The sequence below is a fragment of the Rissa tridactyla genome, chromosome 4 (genome assembly GCF_028500815.1).
Source record: "Rissa tridactyla isolate bRisTri1 chromosome 4, bRisTri1.patW.cur.20221130, whole genome shotgun sequence".
Classification (NCBI taxonomy): Eukaryota; Metazoa; Chordata; class Aves; order Charadriiformes; family Laridae; genus Rissa; species Rissa tridactyla.
In genome coordinates this window covers 78,807,743-78,833,547 of record NC_071469.1, presented here as the reverse complement: position 1 = coordinate 78,833,547, position 25,805 = coordinate 78,807,743, and the positions used below count along the sequence as shown (strand labels likewise).

Below are 25,805 nucleotides of genomic sequence, written 5' to 3'. Positions count from 1 at the left end.
TAATGCTCTGTAACTCAGTTTGTAGAGGACATTGCAAGTATATTTGATATAAACGCCCTATCTACAAATAATTTAAATAATAAAATTAAAATTATTTTTCATTTTTCTATGTTAGATTTTATCACCTAATGTGTTGCATTTTATTTTAATTAAAAATCTAAAATTATTTATGGTAGATTATAGGTATCCAATTCAATCTTTGGGAAGATGAGATTTGTGTATTTAATACTCTGGTTTTATACATTCAATATGTATGTATCATAGTAGAGCTGCTGGACTTTTTTCTAAGGAAAAGCTCGAAAATAATAAGGCTTGCTTGTCTATGAAGAATGCTAGCACAGAAGCAAATGAAACCCTAGGGACTGCTTTCTTGTAATTTTGACATCATTTCAGATGAACCTTTGATTATGGGCTATATTTTCACAGTATCAAACATTTGTAGTTATGACATAAACATAGGAAATTTATTTTAGAACAATCTGTAGATGCAAAAAGATACACCATTAAAATGACAGGTTAGGTGCTATCGCTTTTTCTCACCAAAGACGGAACCTTACACTTGGGCAGTCACACTGAGCAGGGCTCCCAGCAGTGTCAGGTGCTCTCCAGCAAGGGGTGGTAGCATCTGTGTTGTAAAAATCAGCCCTGACTGTACTTAAGCTCGAGAGAGAAATAAGCAGCAGAAAAAGAAAAGAGGAAGTCTATACATAGCATATACAGCAGCTAATTAACTGGATACTAATTTCCTTATGTTACTTTTTTCCTTTTACATCCCTTTTGCTAGAAATGTGTTACAGTAATTACCAATATCTTAAGAATAATCTGCACAACAGTGTACATACAACACTTATTTTGAGTGTTTTGAAACTGCAGCCATTAAAAAAAATATTACAGTGTCGGTCCCATTGAATCATGCAGGAATTTTAGATCTTACTCTGGGATAGCAAATATTTGTGGGTATACAGAAATGGTGTTAAGCAATCTGTGTACTCGGAAGGTCCACGAAATTTTGATGAAGTGGTAAATGGAGTCCATCTGTTCTGAAACGACTCCATTTATGATCTCAGCAGAACAATGTATTTTCCATTTCCTGCAGATTTTAAATCTTGTTATCTAATCCAACTCTCAGTGAAGACAAGGAATTATTTTTAACAATTGTTTTACTGGAAGATCCTTTTTCTCCTCTCCCCCAAGAAATGGTATGAATATCCTATGCACTACTTCTATCTGAATGCTCCAGTAATTTCCTAGTGCTTTTCAGATACACGCTGTCCAGAGCAGGAGCAGGAAGACCTATGTAAGATTAAGTAACTTGCTCAAGACTGCGCATGAAAGTGCGGCAGGGCAGGGAGCAGAGGAGCAGAGTCCAGCTCGCTTGCTGCCCAGTCCTGTGCCTCAGGTACGTCACCACTTCTTCTCTGGCTGTATTCCTCATACACTTGTCCCAGATTGCTGAAACTGGATTTAAATTCCTTTCCAAGATTCCCAGTCCTAACAGCCCTAAGGCATCCTAATGGCTGGGCAGCCTCAGAAAACACATTTCCTATTTGCCCACCAATACTCAAGCAGGAGCTTAGGGGGGTCAAATGAAGCCGTCGTGCTTGTGGTGTGTGTGCTGAACTGCTGCTCCCTCCGAGAGGGCCCGTTCAAGCACGTAACTCGGGCCTACAGAGAATAGAAAATACCAGCTGGGTGGCAGTACACAAATAAAAATTTCTGTATTTAGTTACTAACGTTATTATCGCAGTAGTGGTAGGACCGTGGATGACTAACGTGTGGTTGTAGCTGCAGGTAGGCACCTGCCTGCCACGGGCTGCGTGCGGTCCCCTGTGACTAACGCTTCCCCAGATAAACTTAATCCAAAAATCCATGGAAATCAGCATTTCTTTCCATTACCCGCAATGAGCTTTGGGTCGGACTTAGGCGTGGTAGAGCCAGGCTGGCTCGGAATTAGTGGCCAGATGTTCAAGGCTTGATACGCTGAGGAATCATTGCCAGCCTGGTGAAACGCACACAAAACGCGCTGGGAGGACCAAAGCGGTAGATAAATGGAGGAATGGGAAACTGACGCTGCAGGATGGCCTCAGCCATGTCTTGTGGGGGACAGGTCCCTTGTCCCTGTGTGCAGGCTGCGGGGAGATTCGGAGCCTTGCCAGAATGCCCAAACGGTGGCCAGATTTTTTTATTTTTTTTTTTTTACAGCTGGCTGTACACCTTTGTGTTTTAGGCTCGCGGATAGAAGTTTGTTTCCACACCTTTACAGGGGGGATGGCCCCTGTGTGAATGGGGTCGGGAGGCGGGGGGGGACGCACGGAGGACAGACGGGGGTGCTGTCCCGGAGCCCCTCCGTCCTGAGGGGGGGGAGCGTAGCCGAGGGTCTCCCCCTCACGGCGAGTGTTGGAGGGGAGGCTGAGGCGGTGGCGATCGTCCCGCGCCCCCTCAGAGACGCCTCTGAAGGCGGGGGGGGGGGGGGGGGGGGCGCAACCAGCGGCGGCCCCGCCACCCGCCAGGGGGCAGGCGGGGCGCGGGCACCGGCGCGCGCGTCCCGCCCTCAGAGACACCTCAGGCGGCGGCGGAGGAGGAGGAGGAGGAGGAACGCTCGGCCCCAGCCCTGACCCGCTGTCCCGCCGCTGCCTGCTCCTCTTCCGCCGGCCGCAGGTGAGAGGCGGTGAGGGGAGGGTGAGGGCTGGGGGGTGGGCAGGCCCGCTCCCGCGGAGTGGGGCGGCGGGAGACGAAAGCCTCGAAGACTGACTAACTTTCTTGTATCACGGTTCTTTACCACCCCTTATTACGCCGCTCGATACACTCGGGGGCACAGCGGACCGATTTTCAGGCCCGCAAACCTTTCTCCAAACTCTGTTCGGCTTTAGGAAGGGCAGATCTGGTAAGTGGCGGAGGCCTCGGTAATTTACGCCCGTTTCTTGCGCGCCGGATGAATGGAGAAGTTATTCGCTTGGGTTTGGCTTCTTTTTTTTTTTTTTTTTTTGCATAGTAATACGCTCAAAAGCCAACTTTTCCGTTACAGAGTGTTTTGGGTCCTTTTTGTACTTTTTTAGCGTGATAGGGCTTTAAATTGCTGAAAGAGATGCTTAAATATCCAGGGGGAACTTGAAATATCTGCAGAAGGCTGGTTCGTGTCTTTTATGCTGCTGAATAGGTAAATCATTTCTAATCTCGTTAGGACATGTTATGGCATTTCTGTAACAAGTGAGTGCTCTGTGTTAATGAAGGGATTAAAACCCTTTAATACATATACTACAGCATTTGACCGTTATTGCTAGGATCTTACGTTTGCGGGTGCAGCTAAAGTATATTATATAGCAGGGACATATTGTCACCGATGACCCAGGAGCATGCTAAAGTCTGTTGAACCTGAGACTTCTTTTATGACCAGTAAGGATGTGGTCAGCAGAAGTGCTGAAGACTGGTGAAGACACTTTGAAAACATTTTTGGACACGCAAAGTAAATACGCAGTGTAATGTTTGAAGCTGGTTCAGCATAGAAGTCTCCTTTTCTCCTGTCAGGTGTGTTATATTTTATTTGTATCGCTGTGTGCCTGACGTACTTGGTCGTGACACAAGACCACACCGTGTTAAGTGCTGTGCAAATAGAAGGGAGGGGAAATTCATGCCAATGCATCTAAAAAGTGGGTTTGATTCTGAGGTGGTTGTGATTTATTATAGGAAATAAAGTGTCCTGTGCTGGATACTGCAATATGAAAACATCTTCATAGTGGGAAATAGTGTGTCACTGTACCTGCATTAGTGACCTTACTGCTTTGTGCTAAGATTCATGATGTGTGGGTCTCTTTTTTTTTTTTTTTTTTTTTAAAAGGAACTCTCCTTTAAAAAAAAAGAGATATGAACTTGTTTACTTTATGTCTAAAAAAGAAAAGTATCACAAAGAAATTCTATAGCTATTATATATTTTGAGGATAAATAAGAACGATGTGGTGGTGTCATTTATCATTATTTTTTAATATTATTTTTAAGCAACCAGGATTCCAGGGGAGAAAGTTTCTAGGAGGGTTTAATGATTGTGTCTAGGTGAGAAATAAATAAACAGTGTGATGGTGTGGTTGTGTGTATTAGGAGGTTTTGTTTGCTTATTCAGGTATCCTGACCTTTCAAATGTTGAAGTCCTGATCTGGAAGTTTTTATACGATCTCCTGTAGGTGGAAGAAGAATGTGTTGCAGGTCTGTGGTACAACCATAAGTACAGTCAGTGTACTTATGGCATGTTCGTGTGTGTAGTGTACTAAGTACTTTTGAAGAAAATCTTCATTGCAGTGGTTGACATTAAAACCGGTATTTGCTAAAGTCACTGACGCGTTGTCAGTTTCCCCCTATCCAGAAATGTAGAATGGAAAATGAGGAGTATGTGGAATACCACTCTGAAAACAGTAAGCCAATACTGTTTTCTAATGGCCCTTATAGCATGTTATTTATGCTTCCATAAGCCGTTACTAACAGCAATTAGGGTCATTGGGGGTTCTTGTAAAGCAGCCATTAAACTTCTTAATTTTTTTCTTAATGAAGCTAACGTCAACACCATTAAGAGCAAACAAGGAAGATACTTCATTCCCTAATGTATGTGGATATTTATGTTCTCATCGTTTGTGCTAAGTGAAAGAGCAGGTGCTGGTTGAGAGCTAATTAGTTTAGGTGTTAGCTTAGAGACAGATGATCATTGTCTTCTGTTAATGTGTGTGTTTGTGTAATTGCCAGTTGTTCTTAGATTAAAAAAAAGACAATATTCCCTGTGGAATTTAAAAAAAATAAATCTAAATTGAATTCGTAGATTTATTCATGGGTTACATCTTTGACTTGGATTTAACATTACAGAATTTATCAAAATGACTGGTTTGGATTTTTTGTTTATTATGAAGGCTGTAAAACTTAGGTTGCAGTGATTCACCCAGTGATTGCTTTCTCATTCTCATGGTTTGTGCTGAAGCTACATTTTATCTTTCTGGAAAAGGATCCAGTCTACTTGGATTTATTTGGTGTTTCAGATTAATTAAATGTAATAGTCAAACTTCACTAAGCATCTGCAGGGCTTTTATAGTGAAAGTATCATTTGGGACGTTTTCTGTATAGAATTTTTTGTGTGTGTGTGAAAATCAAAGATTGTTTTGTTATTGTAAGAAATCAACCTGGTAATGGAGGTGTGCAAGAGCAGATAGCCAGTGGAATTGGTGTTGTCGTCTAGGTTACAAAGAGTTGTGTGCTTCAGTGCCGCTTTGGCTTACCAAGGTGTGACCTGCCTCCACTAGCAGTGTGTGAGCATTGGCTGCTGTCTGCGCTGGTTCCTGCTGTTCTTTTGGGATGGATTTGGTGCTCTCTGTGAGAAGCATCTGTGTTCGAAAGCAGTTACAAAGATTTAGGCATGCTGTTAAAGTGGAGTTACAGACCTTACTTAAACCAAAAAAGTTTTTCAGATGAAAAATGGGACCTGGCTGAGCCAAAGATTGCTGGTTTCTTCTCTAATTAGAACCCAATCAGTATTCAAATTCTTAAATACAGTCTCTGTAAAGAGCCACTTGAAGAGCTAACGGTTTTTTCAAAGACTGAATACTGCGTAAATAGGGAGATAATAGCATCTGCGAAGTTTCAAGATGATTATTTGCTAAGCTGACAGGATGTTACAGCGTGAAATAGTTTGTAACCACTGTGTAGTTAGATCATCTTGTATTAAAATACGGAAGTGCAGCTTCTTCCTTAGATCATTATGGTATACTTCATGAGTGGCTGATATCTTGTGTTTGCTGAAAAACATATTTTACATTTTGCGTTCTGAAAACAGTAGGGACATTGATCTGGGATTTCCTCATACTCCTATTTAAAAAAACACCAATTTTCACCTGGAAAAAATGCTCTCTTTAAAAAAATAGTTTTATAAAACTTTTATCTCATAATAAAAATCATTATCATTGTTATCTCCAGAGACTTGCAAATCACTTTAAATAACTACTGCTGTTGCTTGCCTTTTGCCTCTGATACCATCCTGTCTTCCAGAGTCACCCTGAGCAGGATCCAGGCTCTGTCTTGCCGTGCCAAGCAGCGGGGTAGTTCATGTATGGAGGCAGAGGAGCAGCCAATGCATCTGATCTTTCCTTTGGAAGAGTTTTTCTTTGCTTAATAAGCATAACATACAATAGTGTAAATATCCTGTAATACTATTTCCTGCACAGCATGTGTAGGTTGCTACTGCTGAGCGTTATTTCTTCAGAATTAGTAAAATTAAGGTGTGAAAGGTGAAATAATTTTGTCTGGGTTATTCAAAGATAAATGGCAAAATTTAAGTAGAACACAGGGCTGCTGTTCCTTTGCTAATCAAGGCACTGCTTTACCTCAGTTGCTTGGAGTTATGACATGAGTTTGTATCAAAATGTATCCTTCAAACTTACTCATTTTGTGTAGCCTGTTTTAGGAGCATTTTTATAAAAGGCAAATAAACCACCTCTTCTGTGGCAACAAGGCTGCTGTTTTGATTTTTACAGCACAGGCCCTGCAGTTCAGAGGCTGCAGCTCTGTTCGTGCTTTAAAGACGAAACAAAGACGAATCTGGCTCTCGTGACGTGGAGCCACACGTACCACTTTTCTTAAGAGCTTCCTTTACAGCTAATGGCCAAAATGTTCCTCTCTTTAACAGCTGTTCTGCAATCCTCCTTTCAGCATTAAAAGTAGCTTCTGGTCTGTAATTAGAGAGAAGGAACAAACAGGGTGTGTTTAACTTCTGTTTCTGGGCATAGAACTAAGTGAATAAGTAACATGTTCTAGTTAAAAACAGAAATAACAAAGATTACCAAGGCTGTAACAAACAGTGTAAGTCAGAGTAAGGTGACAAGTTTCTTTGAATAGGGCTGGCTGTTTCTGGCATCTTCTCCTCGAAGTGCCGCAGTGCTATGTGTATGTCTGTGTGTGCTGTCGTGTCCGTATGTGTGCACTGCTCAGGTAGCTTGCAGGGCCTTCTGGTAAAGGTAATTGAATGAGATCATTTTCAGACTTGTTCTCCTGTGTCCTGCATCACAGTTTGCTTAAGAGTAGTGATAGGGCTTTGTAGCATCTTCTGATCTGTGTGATATAGAAACAAGTACAGTTTGACATGCGAGTTGTCATTCAGCCCACAACGAAAGGAATGTGGGGTTTTTTGTTATGTTCAGCAAGTATTGCAATAAATTCTTTTTAATAATGCTGCCTTGGAAATAGCTGGTTATAAAGCTGCAAGCACACTCTTGTAATATAATCAATACGAAAGTGTTTTAAAAGGACTTTAAGTTGCAAAGTCTTAAGAGTGCATGCTTTATTTCAAGGAAGGAGACAATATTGTAAGTGTTTTATAGGTAGATAAATGTAGAAATAATCTACATGTGACTGTATAACTTTGGTTTTAATTTGTTACTCTTCACTTTATGAAGTTATGTTATGACTAGTAATGGCGAGTTAGCATTTCAATGAGTTGAATAAAATATTTTAGTAAGATGCTCTTAATTTGTAATATAGCCTAGGTTTTATTCATTATTTATTTAATGTCCAATCTGCGACATTATGTTTTCTGCTTTATTTATACAAAAATATAATACATTCATACTAGGGGGTTCTTTTAAAGAACTAGTTGATGATCAAACCACCTAGCAGTGACTAATTCTTACTCAGATACTGTTTTCTCTCCAAGTAACCAAAATGGTGAGGAAATGAGGGTGCCAATAGAATGACAAAGTGCGTGGAAGGGTTGAGTATTGAGTGCAGCTGGGAAGGAGCCATCAGAGGTGGATTCAAGCAGACCAAGCTCACTGGCATTTATTCAAAGTCAGCTGAAATTGATGGAAATGGGCAATAAAACTCTGATCGTTTAAATGCCAGATATTCTTAGCACCTGGCTCATGTCAACCTGAGTCCCATCTGTTACGATATTTCAGGCAGGGCCTGCTTGCTGAAACAAGCTCAAACTTAGTCAGGCTGTGGGGAAAAAAAACCAGTTCCGATCAAGTTGAGAGAGGATAAACTTTGTACTGGGGCTTTTCTGTGTGTCTGCATCTTTTTCTCTGTTATTGCTACTGAACTTATGTGTGACTAAATAAAAAAAATAAATTCCAGTAGCAGAGCAGAATTTCAGTTTCAATTTCCTCATTTGAAAGGAAGCTGGGGTACAGCTATCAAAACTTTTTCACTTCCTGACACTTTCTGCCTGATCTTCTGCTCCTCCTCTGCTGGTGGCTTCAGCCTGCAGCCATGAAGGCAGCGGTCGTTTCAATGCCAAGGAAACAAATATTTATATATTTGTGAGATACACACCTATTGGAATAAACTAGAATTAATGACAGAGGGCGTAAGAAATGGATGTAGTCACTACTAGTACATTTTATTCAGGAACTGGGTTTTGAGGTGAAAATGCTTTAAAAATTCTTATCATGGATAAAGCCAGTGAATCAATTCTGGAGCTGTAATTGTCCAAGTTCTTACTGTCCTGCTTATTCTATGTGTAGTACATATACTAGTATATGTAGGCACTATGCAGTTTGTTAGAAGACAGGAGAAAAATGGAGGCAAAGCATACTTCTTTGGATTTACAACTCGAAGATTAATGGCCTGGTTTATTTCAGCCCACCGATGGGGCTGATTTGGGCCTGATTTTGCTCTATTGTGAAGTATCCATGTAGTTCATGAATTTAACAATTATTTTTTTTTTCAGCAAGGGCTTGTGTATGTACGGGAGGGCACAGCTTTCTTTTGGGAACGTCCTGAGAACTTTAAAATCCTTTCTACTCAGTAGTTATGTAAAAATGACTAATAATGTCTGTGTAAAATATTTTTTTTTTCTAGAAATATTCTTATATGACTTTGAATATAAATGCAGGAGTAAAAGCGATGAAGGGTATGATTTTTATGGTGCAGCTAAGCTGGCTCAACGAGCAGCTGTCACTAAAGTGGGCAGCGCTGCTCTCTTCCTGCCCCTGTGCTCCCTACCCTCCCTGTAGTCAGCGCTGGTATCCATCTGACCTGCTGGTGCACTGATTCATGGAACTAAAAGGACAAAAAGCTATTTTTTTAATAGGATAAGCATTTTTTAAAGTCTGCTTATTTATTTTATTATTATTTTTTCCCCTCTGTAGGAACAGAACAGCCAGGCTAGAGGAAGTGACAAGAACATACTGTTGAACTTCTTGAGAGACAGACGGAGACAGTTCCCTCCTCTTCGGCAGTGGTCGCACTATAAAACTGTGCTCCTAGTTATACAAGTAGTAAGTTATACTTCTATAGACATGCTGGAAAAGTGACCTGGACTGTGTTTTGATTTGAGGTGTTGCCAATTGAATTGTTAGGCCAATTTCAGTACTTCTTACGAAAGAGCTCTGCTCCTCTGCATTACTTGTACAGCAGGAAATGAATGTGAAAATATTTCACAGTAGTACTTCTTAAAAATCACCTATAGTTTTTTGTAAGTTCCTGAGGAGTATGCTGTTTTGGATTTAGTACTTTTTACTTTTTATTTCTAGTCTACTGATTGTAATACAATAACAGTTACAAGCCCCCCAACTCCCTTTTTCCTCAGGATGCTGCACTTTTAAAATAAGGCAGAAAATGCATTGCAGCACTATAGTGATAATTGTGTTGGCATATATTATGATTCACTTAAGAAAGTGCAGTGTTTATTGCATGTAATATAATACAAAATTCACAGCTGCTGGAAGGTAGTCAAAGCTAGGAGTTGCTCTGAGAAAGTGAGAATTTAATCTGATAGCAGTATAAACACCATGTTTAGCTTTCAAAGAAATAGGAAAAAAACCCAGTATTGTTACTTTGTAAAGAATATTTCATGCAGTTCTTGCAGTGCCACAATAGGCAAAATTCCACAGAGGCGGTTTTGTTTTCCCCGGCGAGCTGACGTGTTGATTACTTGCATGTTCAGAGCTCACTTGCAGAGTTGCAGAACATGATTTAGTGCCACAGGTTGTCAGCGTGAGCAGAACTACATGCGGGTGTTAATTGCTTCTGGTCAGGTACAGAGCAATAAATTAACAATGTTGCTAGATAAAGGAGTTTAAATTACAAGTCATGAATACTATATAGGAAGAACAAAGCGGGAAATTTTGTTTTTCAAGATTCTGGGCAGATTTAGGCAAGAATTAAGAGCTGTTCTTTTCTTATATTGGCTGTGTTCCATAACTGTTTATCAAGCATGTTTACACAGGGAATTTGGATGTAGTTGTAGCTAAACTGGTTTGCTAGACTAGCACTAAACACTTGTTTTACATGTTGAATTAATTTTTGGCCTACATTTATGCGGGCTGTTGTATTTAGAAATGCATTATGCTGTACTTACTTTGAACTGCATTGAAATATGGATCCTTAATCAGTGATGGTTAGGCTTTTCTTGCAGTTGTCTCTGCTGCCAATGAAAATATGTACATGTATATATAAAGATACATATACATGTATATCTATAAATAAAGAAAATGAACTAAATCATCATTTCTGGAGGCTGCAGAATCTAAAAGATACTGTGCTTGTTTCTTTTTATCTTTCTGTATGGCTGCTTATCACATTTTGTGTATCAGTATCCCAGGCATCTCTGTTTGGGCTTGTGCATTTACAAATGGATAACCAATGTTTTAAGAAGCACTTGCCAAAAAAAACCCCCAATAACCAAACTTATTACTGGCTGGTAAGTATGAGGAGTGTTGGCTGTAGAAAGTATGGGAATCTGGGAATCAGAAAGCTGGGAATCAGTCAATTTGCTTTCTCATTTAAACCAAGGCAAGGAGTGAGGCAGTACTTCTCCAGTGCAGTGTATTCACCATAGCTTTCAGGACGCTGAAAAACATAGTTTAGTTGGAGTAGTTGGAAAGAGCGTGCGGTGTTGCAGTTCTTACATGCTAGAGAAACATTCCCCTTAGAAACAGAGGATCTTTCAAGAGGGAGGATGAGGAAGGATTTCTTTAACTGCCCTCACAGAAATGGGATAACTGTGGGTTGCAGGCAGAAGAGACCTAATTATATTGTATAATAATACTATGGTGGACCTGGGAAAAACTTGCCCCGATGCAGAGTCAGGCGAGGTTAGTGATAACATTGAGATGGGGACTCTGGAGATACCAAAAGGGGAAAGACAGCGCATGTTTTCTGGAAACCTGGTGCACTGTAAAAGCACTTTTGCATGCAGCTACCTAACCCATTGGAGATCACTTGTCCAGAAATACTTTTTTAGTTGCTGTGACCTGAACCCTGCTCTCAGAGCAGTGGCCTAGCAGTGGGCAGGCCCTGAGTGGGGAACAACTTCATCTCTCTTTTCAGTGTTGTGGCTTATGTTTAATAACTTCTCCACTTGTATGCTAGTGGTGGTGTTATCACCCTGATTCATGCATTCTCTTCTAGACACCAGCTAGCTGTATTTGTGTTCACCTCATATGTGAGTGCTTTAAGCACCTTGGGGTTCTGGGTGCTGCCTCTCTGGGCTCACTCACTGAGCCTGGACCTTGGGAACGGCTGCCCTGGACCTTAAAATCGCTGCTGACTTTCTGCATCTGGTTGAAGTAAACTTCTCCCAAGTCCCATCTGCTAGGAGCGCTTAGCTCTGGGAGGCATGAGATAGCTGACAGTCACAAAAATACATAGCTAGCTGTGGGGGGAATTTTTAAAGGAGTTTTCCAGGTGATGCTGCATATTGATGGTCAGCACAAAACAAACTATACTGCATGCTGTTCCCTGTATCTCCGTTCTTTGGAGTGTTCTTTGGGATTTGGTCAATGCTTTTCAGAGTTCCCATGTCCCCATTCCTTGACGTACTTGACGTCAAGTACCCCTTTACTTGACGCCCCCAGCACCGGCTCTTCTTTCCTTCATGAGAAGGATCCAAGCAGATTTCCATTCTCTTGTTGTTCCCTCTGCTGCTGTGTGACCCTCTGGTCTGTTGCAAACCCTTAGGTGGTCTGTTGCGTGGTTACCACACAATTTGAGTTCAGACCTGAAAAACTGGTTTTTATAAGCACTAACCACCTGTTCTGCTAGGGAACGGCCCAAGTAATTGTGGATGATCTTTAATGATGTCTTGTTCAGCAGCCTTTCCTAACAAAGGCTGTTCCTTTCTTGAACAAAAAAATGTTATGTTTAAAGAGTGTTAGTAATGTCCAGCTGAACTTCAGATTATTTATGTAGGTTCCAGTGATAGTCATAAGAGCAGAGCTGCTTATGATAGCATTGTTTCCTCAACCACTTCAGAGGCGTATGCGGTCAGGCTGCACGTATGTCTTCTAACATAAACATATATTCTTACATCAGGGGAGGAACTCAGTAAATTACAGCCACGCTACTTTTTAGACAATAATTGGGGAGGTAAGAGGTCTGCATTCTAACATAAGAGGATGATTGCACAAAATGTTGCCAGGGAACAAGGTAAAATGCTTTAGTTACTACCTGTATATAATGTTATCCTACAGAAGGCAAGTGTGAGACAGGTTATTCTACTTTCCTTTATCAGGAGGGCTATGAGTTTGTACATTGTCAGTTACTATGGGAGATTTTTATATGCTATTAGTCCTCATGTTTTAATTGATCAACTAATAATTTATTTGTGTAACTAGGTAGTTAGTTTTATTTAGCATGGTAGCCTTTAAAAAAAAAATCTTTAAAATTTGGATAATTTGATGATTCGGACAGACCGTTTGTAGAACACAAACTGCGTTGTATGCCTTTTGGTTGGAAATAATACCTGTGTCAGAATGATCCCAAGATGTAGTTTTGTCTAGTTTTAAGCTCCTGTATTCCCTATTCATTATTATTAATTCTTTTGTGTGCTGATATATAGCTAACAGAATGGATAGGTAGGCAAAAGTGATTCTATGCACCTACCCTTTCTCTGTTTAAAAAGAAAACAAAGCTTTTTTTTTTTTTTAATGAGATAGTAACCTGGGGGGAGCACCCTCCTTGCAATATTGGCAAACACAGTTTTTCATTATGAGTCGTTCAAAAAAAAAAAAAAGGGCATTTCAAAACTGTAAGGCTCATCTTTCACTTTCCTTATGAATTTTGATCTATTTTTGGCCTAAGCTGAGTTTTTCTCTGCGGTCAAGTGCTAAAAGCTTTGTTTAAAACGCAATTTTGTGATTTAGTGTCTACTAAAAATGTCTGCTATCATTAATATTCTGATAAATCACTAACCTTGTGAGCCAGTGGACTAAATCATTCTTATAACTTCCTTCCTGTCTTAATGGAGAAGTCAGCAAACTTTTAAGCACTTTCCTAGGGCCTGTGACTTACACTTTTACATATATTTCCCTATAATGAAATATTAATTTTAGATTTCAAGCACATTAAATGAAGAAATATATGGCTAAGATTATATTCTTCTGGAATATGCCATATGATTTTGTATTGGTGCAGTTACCTTGGTTTTCTACTTCACTATAGCTTGTTTGTGCAAGAGACTAATTTCTGAACAAGAATTAGAGGTACAACCTTCTCGAAGTAGGAGTACTGACACAAACGTCTACTTTTATTGATGAGCTTCCTGGCTTTTCTTTTGTTTGACTTCTGCCAGAATAAGAATATGCCTTTTCTTATTTGGGATTTCTTGACCTGCATTTACCATGTAGTCTGAGTTCCTTGATGCATCATTCACTGAATCGTCCCTGTTCCTTAGACTGACTTCATCTGATTGTTTTCTGTAGGGTCATAAAAGAAGGGCAGACTAGGGAAGGCACTCAGGTGCTTGGAGGAGGAGCAGTCATGAGGCCAAATGCTGCTCCCTGTCTGTAAGGGGGAAGGATCAGACTTCTGATCTGCTCTGTATCAGCTCTGGGGAGGTCATGCACGGCCACGATCAGAGTTCCTTGGGAGTGGGGAGAGCTCCACTGCAGTGCTGCAATCTGCCTTTACAGTATAAACCACAGGAAGAAACGTTAGAATTACATACATATGTAATGGTACTTAATTCAGCCTTTTTTCTCACAGTTATGACTTGTACGTATGGCTTTTTATTTAAATTATAGGTTTCTAAGCATGTTTTTGTGCTAACTTCCAGGCTTTATCTCATCCAAGGGAGGATACTTTCAGGGAAATTTATAATCAAACAACACTTAAAAGAATTGATGTATTAATTATTGTATCTGTCATGAATGCAATTTTCTGTAAATCTTAATATTTGTTTATTGTGGGTGACTTGAATTCTTGCTTTATGTTCACAGTACAGATTTATTTCCAGCCATGATGTTGATACAGCAGACATCTAGTATTCGTAGTACATGTAAAATATGTCTTGTTCTTGGGATGCTTGATTTGCAGCTTTGATTTTACTTTGTTTTACTACTTTTGTGTGTCATCCTGTCTAAGAAATCAGGATTTCATAAATCAGTGTTTAGGGTAGAGAGTTCAGTGAATGTTAGTTTCTATGTTCATTGTCCCTAGCTATTGTATAAATATAAAAACTTTTCCTTAATGCTTTCTTAATTTGTACTTGATGTCTGTTACTGACAGTGTACAATTTGTTTTCTAATGGGATGCTTTTTTCTTTTATCCTACTGATTTTTTCTGGAACATTACTTGACCTGTTAGTAGCTTTCTTGCAAATCTGCTGTGTTTCCCCCACATACTTTGTTTACACAAACTCTCAGCTTTAGGTGGAGTTCAAAAGACAGTCTCCTTCTATGCTTGTCACTGAACCTATTAAAGCAGTTGTGTCTTTTTGTAAAAACACTGTGGAGCGATCATAATGTTTTGAAATTTAAGCTTTGACTGTTTGCTTGTATTTAATTTCAACTTATTTTCTTACGTGTTTTTTTTGTATGTTCTTGAATATGCTTATATGTATACTTAGCAAAGAGATGGTATTGGTATAATCCAACATACATGTGCCTGAGTACATCTGTCATCAAACAGTAACTACTTACAGTCATTTTAAGGAGTTGCATAGAATTTTTAACAAAAATACATACCAGACATTTTCACTTACATTTTGTCTTTTCCTTTCCTCATTTCTGACTTGTAGTGTCTGTATGCGTAGGCTTAACATGGTGATAAAGTAGTAGAAGTCTGGGTGTAAACCAGTGTTTTATGATTTAAATAAATGTTACAGCATTTTTATGTCTGTGTGTAATACGTAGAGTTGCTAAAACTGTAGATGTGCCTGTTTTATGCATGATTTAGGTCACTGAAGGGTTGCATATGTTTTATGTTTTTCCTTACTCTGAAACACTTGGCTTTTAGCTCCTGGATAAGTGGGCTGACTTAGTGACAGATATGAATACAGGCTTTGTCATATTGTGCATTATATTGTATTTCAGTGATTTCTGCTTCATTTGTTAAATTTTTGTGTTTGAGATACTTTCTCTTTCAAGCATCATGGTATTTCATAGCAAAACTTTGTGAAAGTCAGTTAAATGACTTAATTTAAAACCAAGAGAATAGTCTGAGGGAATTGTTAGTGTAATATTGGCTTTTGGATCTGTAAATATTTGGGGAGTGTGTTACTTCAGAAACACTCTACACACACATAAATGTTTGTGGCTTTTTCTTTTCTTTCTCATTGGTAAATTGTATGTCTTTCTAGACTGGTAATCCCATGTGAAAATACTTGTTTTTGAGATTTGTCTGGGGAAGGGTGTGTAAGATACATAAAATGCATATTATGAACTGCAAAATGATTGATATTTTTTCTGTTGGTGTGCTTGACTCCCTTTTGACTAAAAGCATGAGCTAAGCTTTTTAAATAGTTCTTTGTATCTTGAAACTCCTTTGATTAATCCTCCCTCCTTTCCTGCACTTGAACACAGATGCTTTTGGTGCACGTCTTGCCATGCAACAGTTGTAAGTCGGAAGTAAAGAGCACTTCCCCCCCCACACCCCCCCCATGAAATGATTGGTTTTTTTAGACAGCAAACTTGAATTGTGATTTAGTGATGGAAGCATAAACTGGGCAGTCAGATGATGTGGATGGTGTTTGCAGGGTGATTCTAGGAAGTCAGCCTTGTTTCTGGCTTTTTCTTTCTGCAGAATGTTGGTAGAAATAAGAGTACATGAGGTTTTATTTACTCATCTTGGAGGGCCCCAGACAAAAGTGGAAAGTGTTCTGGACATTAACAGTAATTTGGCTGCTGGAAGTTGGCCAAAGTACTGGCAGTATGTCTTGCTCTTACTGAAAAATAAAGTAGCAGTTCTCTCTCTTTCTCTCTCTCTTTTTTTTTTTTTTTTTTTTTTTTTAAATAAGTGTAAGTTGGCTTGGATCCTGCTCGGCAGCCTGTTGTGAAAGTCATCACTTCTAATAGCACAGTGCCCCAGGGACCACCGCAGGGCATTGACTGGCTCAGTACTGACTCAGAGCCTAAATCGTTGACACTGCTCATCTTAGAAAAATGATGCAATTACGATTCTCCTCCCTAGTCTGGGAAAGCATCTTGGATCTCCTCATTCACAGCTCCGGTTTTCAGAGATGTGGTGAGCCTGTCTGACTGGGGTGAGTCTTCCCTGCTGGTGTGTATTTATCAGTCCCTGTTCTTTAAATTCTTGGCTATTTCCTGGAGATTATGGATTGGGTATAACCAAACTGTTAATGGCTTTTTTTCAGGTGTTAAAATAGAGAATTACAGCCCACCCTAACTACTTGTTTAGCAAAGGCATCGAGAGGTCTGTTTTCCCCTGAGAAGTTGATCTTTAATGTTGCTGGCTCTTGCCTAGCATCTCTCTGGGCTGTCCCTCAGCTCGGGGCACATGTGGGAGCACAATTCCTTCCCATGATGGCTGCAGCAGCATTTTCAGGTTAAGGAGCATCTTCCTGCCCTCTGCTCCACAGCCGGCCACTCTCAGCTCTGCCAGCTGCACTGCCCACAAAGCTGCACTGCCCACAATCACTGACCCCATCTGCCTATTAGGCAAAAAGAAACAAAAACTAGGAGACAGAAATGGTTATTTTTTAGTTCATCTGACTGCGACATGCATGTAACGAATGGTGCGGTATGGTGACAAGAGAGGAGCGAGTGGTGAGGAGGGAGAGGGGAAGAGGAGGAGAAACTTTTTGAATAAATATTACTGGAGAAGCCCCTGTTGCAGAGCTGTAGCCAAGACCTGTGGGTTTAGTTGTTTAAAATGAGCAGCAAAAGTTTCCTCTCTAGATTTCTGTTCATTAAACTAATTTAAAGTCCATGTGTAGGGAGGGGAGAGTGGTGTTTTATGAATAAACATGCATTTGTTGTAGTAGGTACTTATATTTGAATGCATCCCTGTTAGTGATACCTCTCATTTCACTTGTAGGCCCTTCCCCCGTTATATTCAGGTTTGTTTGCTTGAGCAGTGAGTTGTGCTTGAGAAATAAGGAAGTGATGGTAATGATGCATGTGTCAGCTTGAACCATACGTAACAAAAGTAGTGGTCGTCTTACAACCGTGTGAAAGGAATGAAAGGAACTTCATGATTTCATCCACTGTTCTGTCTTGCCATTGCTCAGAGATACGGATTTCATTTGCTACTGAAAAAAACAGTGTTAAATGAAAGATTCCCCCCTCTTCTTTTACTGAATTTACAGCACTGATTCGCTGTGTTGTTTTTGTAACCGCTGTGTCTGTCAGTGGGAGTTGAAGGACTGATGTTCTGCTACTCTTAACATCGTGCATTCTTATTTAATTATATATTTGTTTTTTTAATATAATAATGTTACACAATAACTTAATTATTATTTTATGGGATATTTAAAGCCCAGCATTGTGCTTCCTGCCACAGCTGAACAGACATTCTCCTCCATGGATTATATCAGTTTCTGGGAGTATGAGAATCAAGGCCAACAAAAGATTTAAGTGCCAACAAAGATGTTTACTGTAATGCATTGTTATAATCCAAAATTATGTGTGTCTTATCAGCTTGGGACTTGTTTATTCCTAAACTGTGAGTATTCATTTATTTTGCCGGCATCTTTTGTAGGTAGATGATGGTATTAGATCAGTTCCTCAGGGAGAGAAAAAAGGATACCACATGCTCAAAGGCCAACAGCAGGAAATCTGTGGGAGAGCCAAAAGCTAGCAAACGTATTTTGTGTTCTTTGCTTTAACCACAGTGGTCATCCTTCTCATCAGGGGCTAAGGGCTTCAGAAGGTTTTGAGAATTTGTATGTGCACAAGATGGAAAGACGGGATTACAGGCGAGAAAAGTACCTCTGGAATTTATTATGCTTTAACCAGAGGATGTGGTTGTTGAAATATCGTTCTTGGGTTTTTGTCAATGTTTGGATTTCAAGTCTGGTCTTAAACTGTGCTGAACAACTTCAGTGAAAGTTAAAAGTAATCAGAATTTTGAAAAGCGCGGAAATGGCTGTGACACTAATTAAGTGAGTGATTTATGCTCCCGTAGGAGCTCCCTGATCTACCAGATAAGATTTGGCCAGTGAACTACCGAGTCTGGGTTTTCTTCCCAGATCTGCTCTTGACATGCTTCATAGCATGGGTTTTGGTTGAGCACTGTGTTTCTATGTACAATGTGAAGTCTTTGACTCTTTTAGGAAACTACCAGCAGGTCAGATCTTAGGGCTATGGCTTAAGTCCATTATTATTTTTAATTTTGTTAGTGTATAGTGTTCATAAAAACTTATTATATCCTCTCCCAACATTAAAATATAAACTCAGTGATTTTATGGAATTTAGTTGTATAGTTTAATTACATTTTCATTAAAGGATATTGCTTTTTCTCGGTTTTGAATAGTTACCTCCTAGATTGTAATTTCTGAATTTCTGTCACTTTTAATTTTTTATCTCATTATGCCATTTGTTCTGCTTATAGGTGAATAGTTGAGCTGTTGCATTATTAGTTTGTAACATTTTCTGTCTGGTTGATCCTGTAGGGTTTCAACTCTATAGCGCTTTTCACTCAAGCTAGTTTGGGTGTAAATGGCTGTCACTACCAGCCTTGTCAAGGTACATGTGTAAACCAGACAGCAGTATGAATGTGCTGAGAGAAACAGAGCTTCAGATAGACCCACGCTAGGTTTTGCCAAATAGCTTCCGCTGAAGCTGGAGAGCTGCAGCTGCAAGAGTATTCTTTGAAACTGCCTTGTAGTAATGATGTTTCTGTTGTTGCATTTGCTTATTAAAGGAGTAAGTTGCAATTTAAGATGTGAAATAGTTTAAATATGAACTACTGTTTCCTAAGTTCTTAATTAACTTCCTGTACCAGGTAGAAAAACTCTAATTACTGAAACTGAAAATCAATCCAGCAGTGCTACATAACCTTTAGACCTGTCAGAGCAAGAAAGATTGTACCAGAAACTCCTGGAGAGCTTCTTAGCAGTACTTTTAAGATTTGCTCTGCATGCGTGTGTTCTTCAAACTTCCTGCATTCAGGGAATAGTTACTGCATTAATTAAATATTACTCCCCAGAGACCAGTCTTTGTGTAAAAATCCAGTTTTCTAGGTGTATCCAGAGGACATCATTTCATGGGAGTTTGTAAGACAGTGGTAGCAAAGTTCAAATGCAACAAGAGATAAAATGGAGAAGGGAACTGAAGGCTGTTCAGCGAGTTGTAACACATACAGTCAGCATGCTCCTTCCTGTTGTAGTTTAGGAATTTTGAAATCCCTTTTATGAGAGAAATCGATACACTCTTGACTCTTCTTGTGGTTTTCAATGTAATTTTGAAGGTGGTATGGGAGAGAAAGTAGTGCCAGTTTTACCTGATATTGTTTGCTTTGTTCTGAGTTTCTTTTTTTGTTCCTAAGCAATTATGTTGTTTCTACAATATAAATGTAGAAACTGTAAACTGTCTTGTATGTTTCTGAATAAAGTAAACGTTAAGCTAAGCATCAGTTCAATTTCTATTTCCTTATACTGTCATTTAGGATAACATGGAAGTGACTTTTAGAAGATCTGTTAAGTGTTAGCCAGGCAGTAGAAAGAAGCATCTTAGTATTTGTAATAGTTTTAGTTTGTTTTATAAATTATTGTTAATTTTTAAAAAGATAACATGAAACCTATTTTAAACATTTCTGGAAAATATTGAGAGTTCTTAAATACAGACTATTTGTAGCTGAGGGGGAAATAACTTTCGCAGTGTTACAAAATGGTATCTGAAGGATCTGCCTGTTAAGATATAGCTGAAGTATTGCATGATATTTTAATAATCACATTTTTGTCTTACGATCATTTTCTTCAGTTATAATTACTGTAATGAAATGTGGTTTTTACGGATTTGATATGGAATACTTCCAAAACTGTACCAGGTACACATTATGCCACTATATTTTGCCCAAAAAGACTTTGAATGAGTGTCAGTAGCTCAGAATATTTATTAGTGAAGTCAGTCAAAAATGATACAAGAGATTTCCTGTAAAATATTTCACTTAGTGTAAATTTGACTAATTTGAACTGAATTAAGATATTTCTACAATTGTGGATATTCAAGATGAACATTTAGATTAGGGCTCCAGCAATATTGGTGCTGCTGTTATGCCCACTAGGAGGGTGAACTCTTGAGACTCATGGCAACTTTATAGTTTTAAGTTAATAAATAAACTACGTAGATAACCAGAAACCCTTGGTGCACTGCAGTGTTTCTTTACAGAGGTTTGTGGAAGCATCCACTGAACCAGTCATAAAGTCTGAGTAAGGATAGTGTAAACACTTTTGAAAATAGTAGCCAAAGCTATTATCATTAATAATTTTTACTGATGTTTAAAAAATGCAACTATTGGTCAGAATACAAAGTGTATCTCATAACTGGATCAAAAGAAAAAAAATGAAGGAGGCTGGTTTTTTGAAAAAAAAAAAAAGGAGTCAATCAAAACTGGTGTTTCGTTAACTTCTGTGTAATTTCCATAATCACTGTGAAATCTAGATTTCCACAGTTTATTTAATATGCTGGTGAATGGTCAGTGAACAGATGTCTTGAATAAAACTGGGAAGAATCAAACCATTTTGGAAGTCTTTGGTCTAAAGAAATGTTACCTTTGGTGAAGTATGATAAATCTGGGGTTTCATAATACAAAAATAATCTATCCTTCCATTCTGGAGTTTCTGTTACGTGAAATTTGTTGTTTCTTGAAGCTAATGAAGTTTCCCTAAAACTCACCAAGAGCTACTGTCATGTTCTCTTCTTCTTTGTGCTTTAATACTCCAAACCTAAAGCAAAGGAAAAATCTTGAAAAAATAATACTTGAATTTTTCAAGATTTTTTCCTTTGCTTTAGGTTACACAGACAGAGGCATTACTAAGGAGCAAAAGGAAGAGTTGTTTTGTTTTTGTTTTTTTTTTTAGTACTGTAGGGTTTTTTCTGCCTTGATAAAGTTTAGTTTTAGCTTGGTAAAGTTTAGGTTCTTTTTTAAAAAAACATGGTAAAGCAGGTCTGTGCTACAGGTGCAGCATTGATCCACCAGCTCAATATTACGCAAATAACAATTTAGTAGGTGTGAAAAGCAACTGCTGTTATAGCAGCAAGGTGTGGTGCTTATAATGTAACTGGTTAAATGTTCTTCAGTCAAAATGAAAATGGCCTGCAAGCTGTTGCTGGGAAAATAGGCGCCTGTGGTTAGTGTTGAATGCAGAGAGGCTTGTCTCTCTTGCAGAGCAAAAAAATAGCTCAAAGTACTTAGGTACTTAGTCTGCATATCACTTTACTTCCGGAAACTTGCTGCTTATCAGCAGGCTGGTCTCTGTGACTCTGAGAAGCTTCAGTTACAAACATAGAGAGAATCTTTTTTTTTTTTTTTTTTTCTTCACCCCCCTGTTTTGATGTAAAGTACTTCTCTCACTTGTTATCTTTGTTTATAATGTCTGCGTATGATAGGAAGTATACTGCCCTCAGGACCTGGTCATGAGAACCCTTTTGGGGGAGCAGCAGCTTGATCCCTCTGCAACTAAAGTAAATCTAGCATATAACTTTATCAGGAGCTCTGGGGAAAGTTAGGTTTTTAGGCACATGTTTATAAAATAAAACAATTTTTTGAAAAAACAGTGGAACTTTGTGAGTTTGGCATAGTCCTTAAATTAATTCTCTAAAAGCTAACTAGGTACATTGCAAGTCTGAATTGCTACAATTAAGCACCTTCATAAACATTGAAAACAACAATTCTACATCCTTTAGCTCCTCTTCTAAAATCTCTGAACAGTGTTGTTTCTGGGATGATTTTTAAAACTGTCATAATATATTTTTCTAAAAGGCATTACGAAATTTGTGGGACACCCTAAATTATTTCGGCGTCCTCCTCATTTTCCCAACTGAATACCAGTAACCTGCTGTCGAGTATTGCTCTACAGACAGCGCTGGTCTGTTTCAAAGCAATATGAGGCATCTCTCTGCTGATTACCAGGGACTCATCCTTAATACTGGATACATAGTAAGGTGAAAGTAAAGAAGCAGCTTATTTGGGCACTCCAGACTGAACATGTAACAGAGGTTAAACAAAGCCTTATTTTTTTCTGCTTTTATGTATGCACAGACACAGCAGACTTGTATCTGCCTTTTCAGATGATGTCTTACTGTTTTTTCCTCTCATCTATCTCCAAGACTGCCAGAAGGCTTTGTCAGGATCTTTATCTTTTTCTTAAGAATCATCTCTGGTTTCCACCTAACTTCAATGAATACTGATGCCCATTGGGCTGGGCTAGGTGGAGCTAACTCCTGGCCAAAAGGTAATGGGACTTGGTTGCAACTCTCCCAGGGCTTGTGTATGAACTGGGCATTTAACACACTGTAATAGAATGGAGTGCCTATTTTGAGTGGCGATTTAAGTAATTTGTATATCCTAGAAAAGATTTTCAGAAAATTACTATAGGTTTATTTGAATTATTTTTGCAATAAAATACTTCGCATCCACTCTGATTTTGTGACAGATTATTTGGCAGTTTAGCTTGGGTCTCTAGTGACGGAGCTTTGGGATGAACAACAAAGTAGGTGTTGATCTGTTCCCTTCCCAGCACACCTATTTAACTTGTATCAGGTTTCCCACTGACATCTTAATTTCGATTTCCTGTCCTGGGCCACTTGTACTCTGGGTCATTGTTTCAACACTGCTCTATAACCATTTATTCCCCTTCTTGGTTCCTGTCCCTGGTGAGTGTGTACTGGATTCCAACAATGAATAGTTAGCAACCATGCCTCCTACCAGTGCCTGGTACTTTGGTGAGGTATTGAACTACTTCGGCATCTTGTCACATCTAAACAGTTGTTCCCATAATGCATGTGAAGATGATAAGGCAGGAAGAGAGGACGACAAAGCTAGGAGCTGTTATGTATGATATGGATTCACCTACTGGAGAGCTGGTGCACTAAGTTCAGGGATGATAACCTGACGATGTCTTCTGATCATGTGCCTACCTGGAGATACAATTTTCTGTTCATGATATCCTAGGAATGTTCCTTTCTGTCCCTCTCATTCTCCAAGAAAATCTAGTGGTCAGAATCTCTTCATTTCCACCCTAGCATTAGATAAGTCTTCTCTAGAGCTGCAAGGTGCAGGGAGGGAATGTTTTGGGTTTTTTAGCTGGTTTTCCTGCCATATTGTCAATCTGCAATCCAAGATCCTAAAAAATATTTTATGCTGTTTTGTATTATACATTATTTTATTCAGTTTTTCTTGTGGTGGTTTTTTAATTGCTGATATTTGATCTTGTGTGTAATAAAACTTACTGAAAATATTAGGGTTTTCATCATCAAGAATGCTGTAAAAGTTAGTGAAACACTCTTCTCCCATCTTTAGCAGAGTATCTTTTGCTGTCACACAGACCTTGCTTGAAAACCATTGGGATCAGTTAGCATAAAGATGATACCTCTCATTAGTCTTCAGCCTTCTTTTCAGCCATTTCCATCTATCATTAAGTATTTCAATCAAGTTACATTCAGGCTGCAGCTTGCCACAGTATGTTTAAGTACGTATTCTTCTATTGATCTGTTGATTGTCTGGGTAAAATGTTTATAATATTTGGAGATGGAGATTGAGTAGTTTTTTCTTCCTTGAACTATGAGGGGAAGAAATAGAAGCATCATTAATGCTTACAGTGGTCCTTGGAGTAAAGATTCCTTGTTTTGTTGCAGGTTGGTGCCTGTGATACGTCGAAAGATTCAGAGTGAAGGATCATACCTGAGTGCGTGGTGCTCACTCTACTGCAGGAATTTCAAAATGATCAAACAGATCATAGTGGAGTGGAGAAATATAACTTTTTCCAGTGAATCCTGTGGCCTGTAACGGTAAGCAAACAAGAAGCATGTGTTTTTTTTATCAGTAGTCTCAGTAAGATATAGGACCATAACACCCCAGAGTAATCTGTTATGCCCAGCTCAGCATTACAGTCCAGGTAAAAAGTGCTTTCTCAATGGCTGCACACAGCCCTGGGGAGTGCTCAGATACTGATCAGCGATAACCTTCACTAGGGTCACGGCTGCATACTTCACTATTTTGGAAAGTTCTTCTGTGGACTTCATGTTGCTCTGAGGCAGTAATTGCACAGCTTTTTAGAAAAGTGACTTTTGCCATATTGTGATGTTTTGCTGTGACTATCGTATGATTTCAGATTTTTGGTATTAACTAGTTCTGTTTTAATACTAGTTAAATGGACAATACAAAGGATAAATCTGCTTAAGGAGAATTTAATTTTAAAAGTCTGCTTCATTTTGGCTGTTGCCAGCTGAGATACCCATGTTTACCATGGCGAGTCAGTGCTTTACATGGTGCAGGTTTCCAGTAGCCTGTTGGAGTTGGGAACAGTAGGGCTGGCTGTCAAGCAAAACTTTTTGAAAATGGTAAGATGAAACAAGAAGAATGATAGCAATTAGGTCTGTGTTCAGACACTCCATTACCTTAGTAGACAATCAAAATTTAGCATGGAAAAAAATAATCCCGTGAGGCGTGTTGGTTGTCAGTGGAAAGCTCTCGCTGCTGCTGCACAGCTGGCTTTTTCTGTGATCCAGGAGGTTTTACCCAGGCACTCATGAATGTGTAGCTCATGTGGCATGTTGTCTGGGTCAGTGAAAAATACGTGTATAACTCCTAACAATTTTGAAGTGTGTGTTGCTATCAAGGAGGACTTAAAAGACAAGATTTCAGAGGTTTGCATCCCATTATCATTGTTTTATTTCAGATTGAATCTGCAAAGGACCCTTCCTAAACCCAGTGTTACATTTTGGGAAACTTTTAAAAAGAGTTGTGTGTGTTTGACTGCTGTTGTGTCCTGAGGTAGGGTATGACTGTAGAAACACTGCTTCCATTAGAAGTGTAGCTATGTCTTGGTGGTGGTGTTTTTAATATTTAACCTCCAAGGGAGGGAACTTCCTTATTTGCAAGTGTTAGTTTTAGTTTCTTTGGCTGTGAAGTACGGATGTGGTGGTGTAACAAATGTTGCACGGTTGACACGTGAAGAAGTTTGGGGAACGTTAAAATTCCCCTGTAATAAAAATTATATAGAAATAAGATTTTTAAAACATGTACTTGACAGGACTTACTCTTGAAGTAGTAATCATTAAGTAAAGGGGGGGATTGGATTTAATCTGTTTCCTCTCATTCCCCCTTGTTTCATTAACAGTATGAAGGCTTTTCTTTCTGAAACTTAAAAAGTGTTTTATACCTTAACAAAAATATTTGTACTGTAATATCACCCTGCAGTACACCGCTCTAGGTACTGATACAGAATTGTGTTTTTTTTCTGTTGTCTGTCTCTTGGAATTGGGCTGAGGTTTATTTCCAAAGTGATATTGCCAGTGGGTCTGATCACTTCGGCAGAAATGCTAATCTGAAGAATGATACAGATGATACTGTTGAGTAAGCAAAAATTCAGATAGAAACAACCATTTTGGCCTTTGGCAGCAGACACAAGTGATGTTGTTCTTACATTATGGTTT

General features: G+C 39.1%; 1 protein-coding gene across 5 annotated transcripts in view; it reads left to right on the top strand.

Annotated features, from left to right (window-relative positions):
* The first annotated feature begins 2,567 nt into the window (after positions 1–2,567).
* The window catches only part of ADCY7 (adenylate cyclase 7), a 67,718-nt gene continuing 44,480 nt past the window's right edge, over positions 2,568–25,805 (top strand). For 2 of the 5 annotated variants that reach the window (XM_054198434.1, XM_054198437.1), the window contains exons 1-3: positions 2,577–2,658; positions 9,117–9,245; positions 24,006–24,158. The gene's annotated coding sequence lies outside the window, so the exon portion shown is untranslated. Of the gene's footprint in view, positions 2,659–2,737; positions 2,885–3,085; positions 3,526–9,116; positions 9,246–24,005; positions 24,159–25,805 lie in introns of those variants that run through there. The other 3 variants (XM_054198435.1, XM_054198436.1, XM_054198438.1) reach the window with 3 other exon arrangements.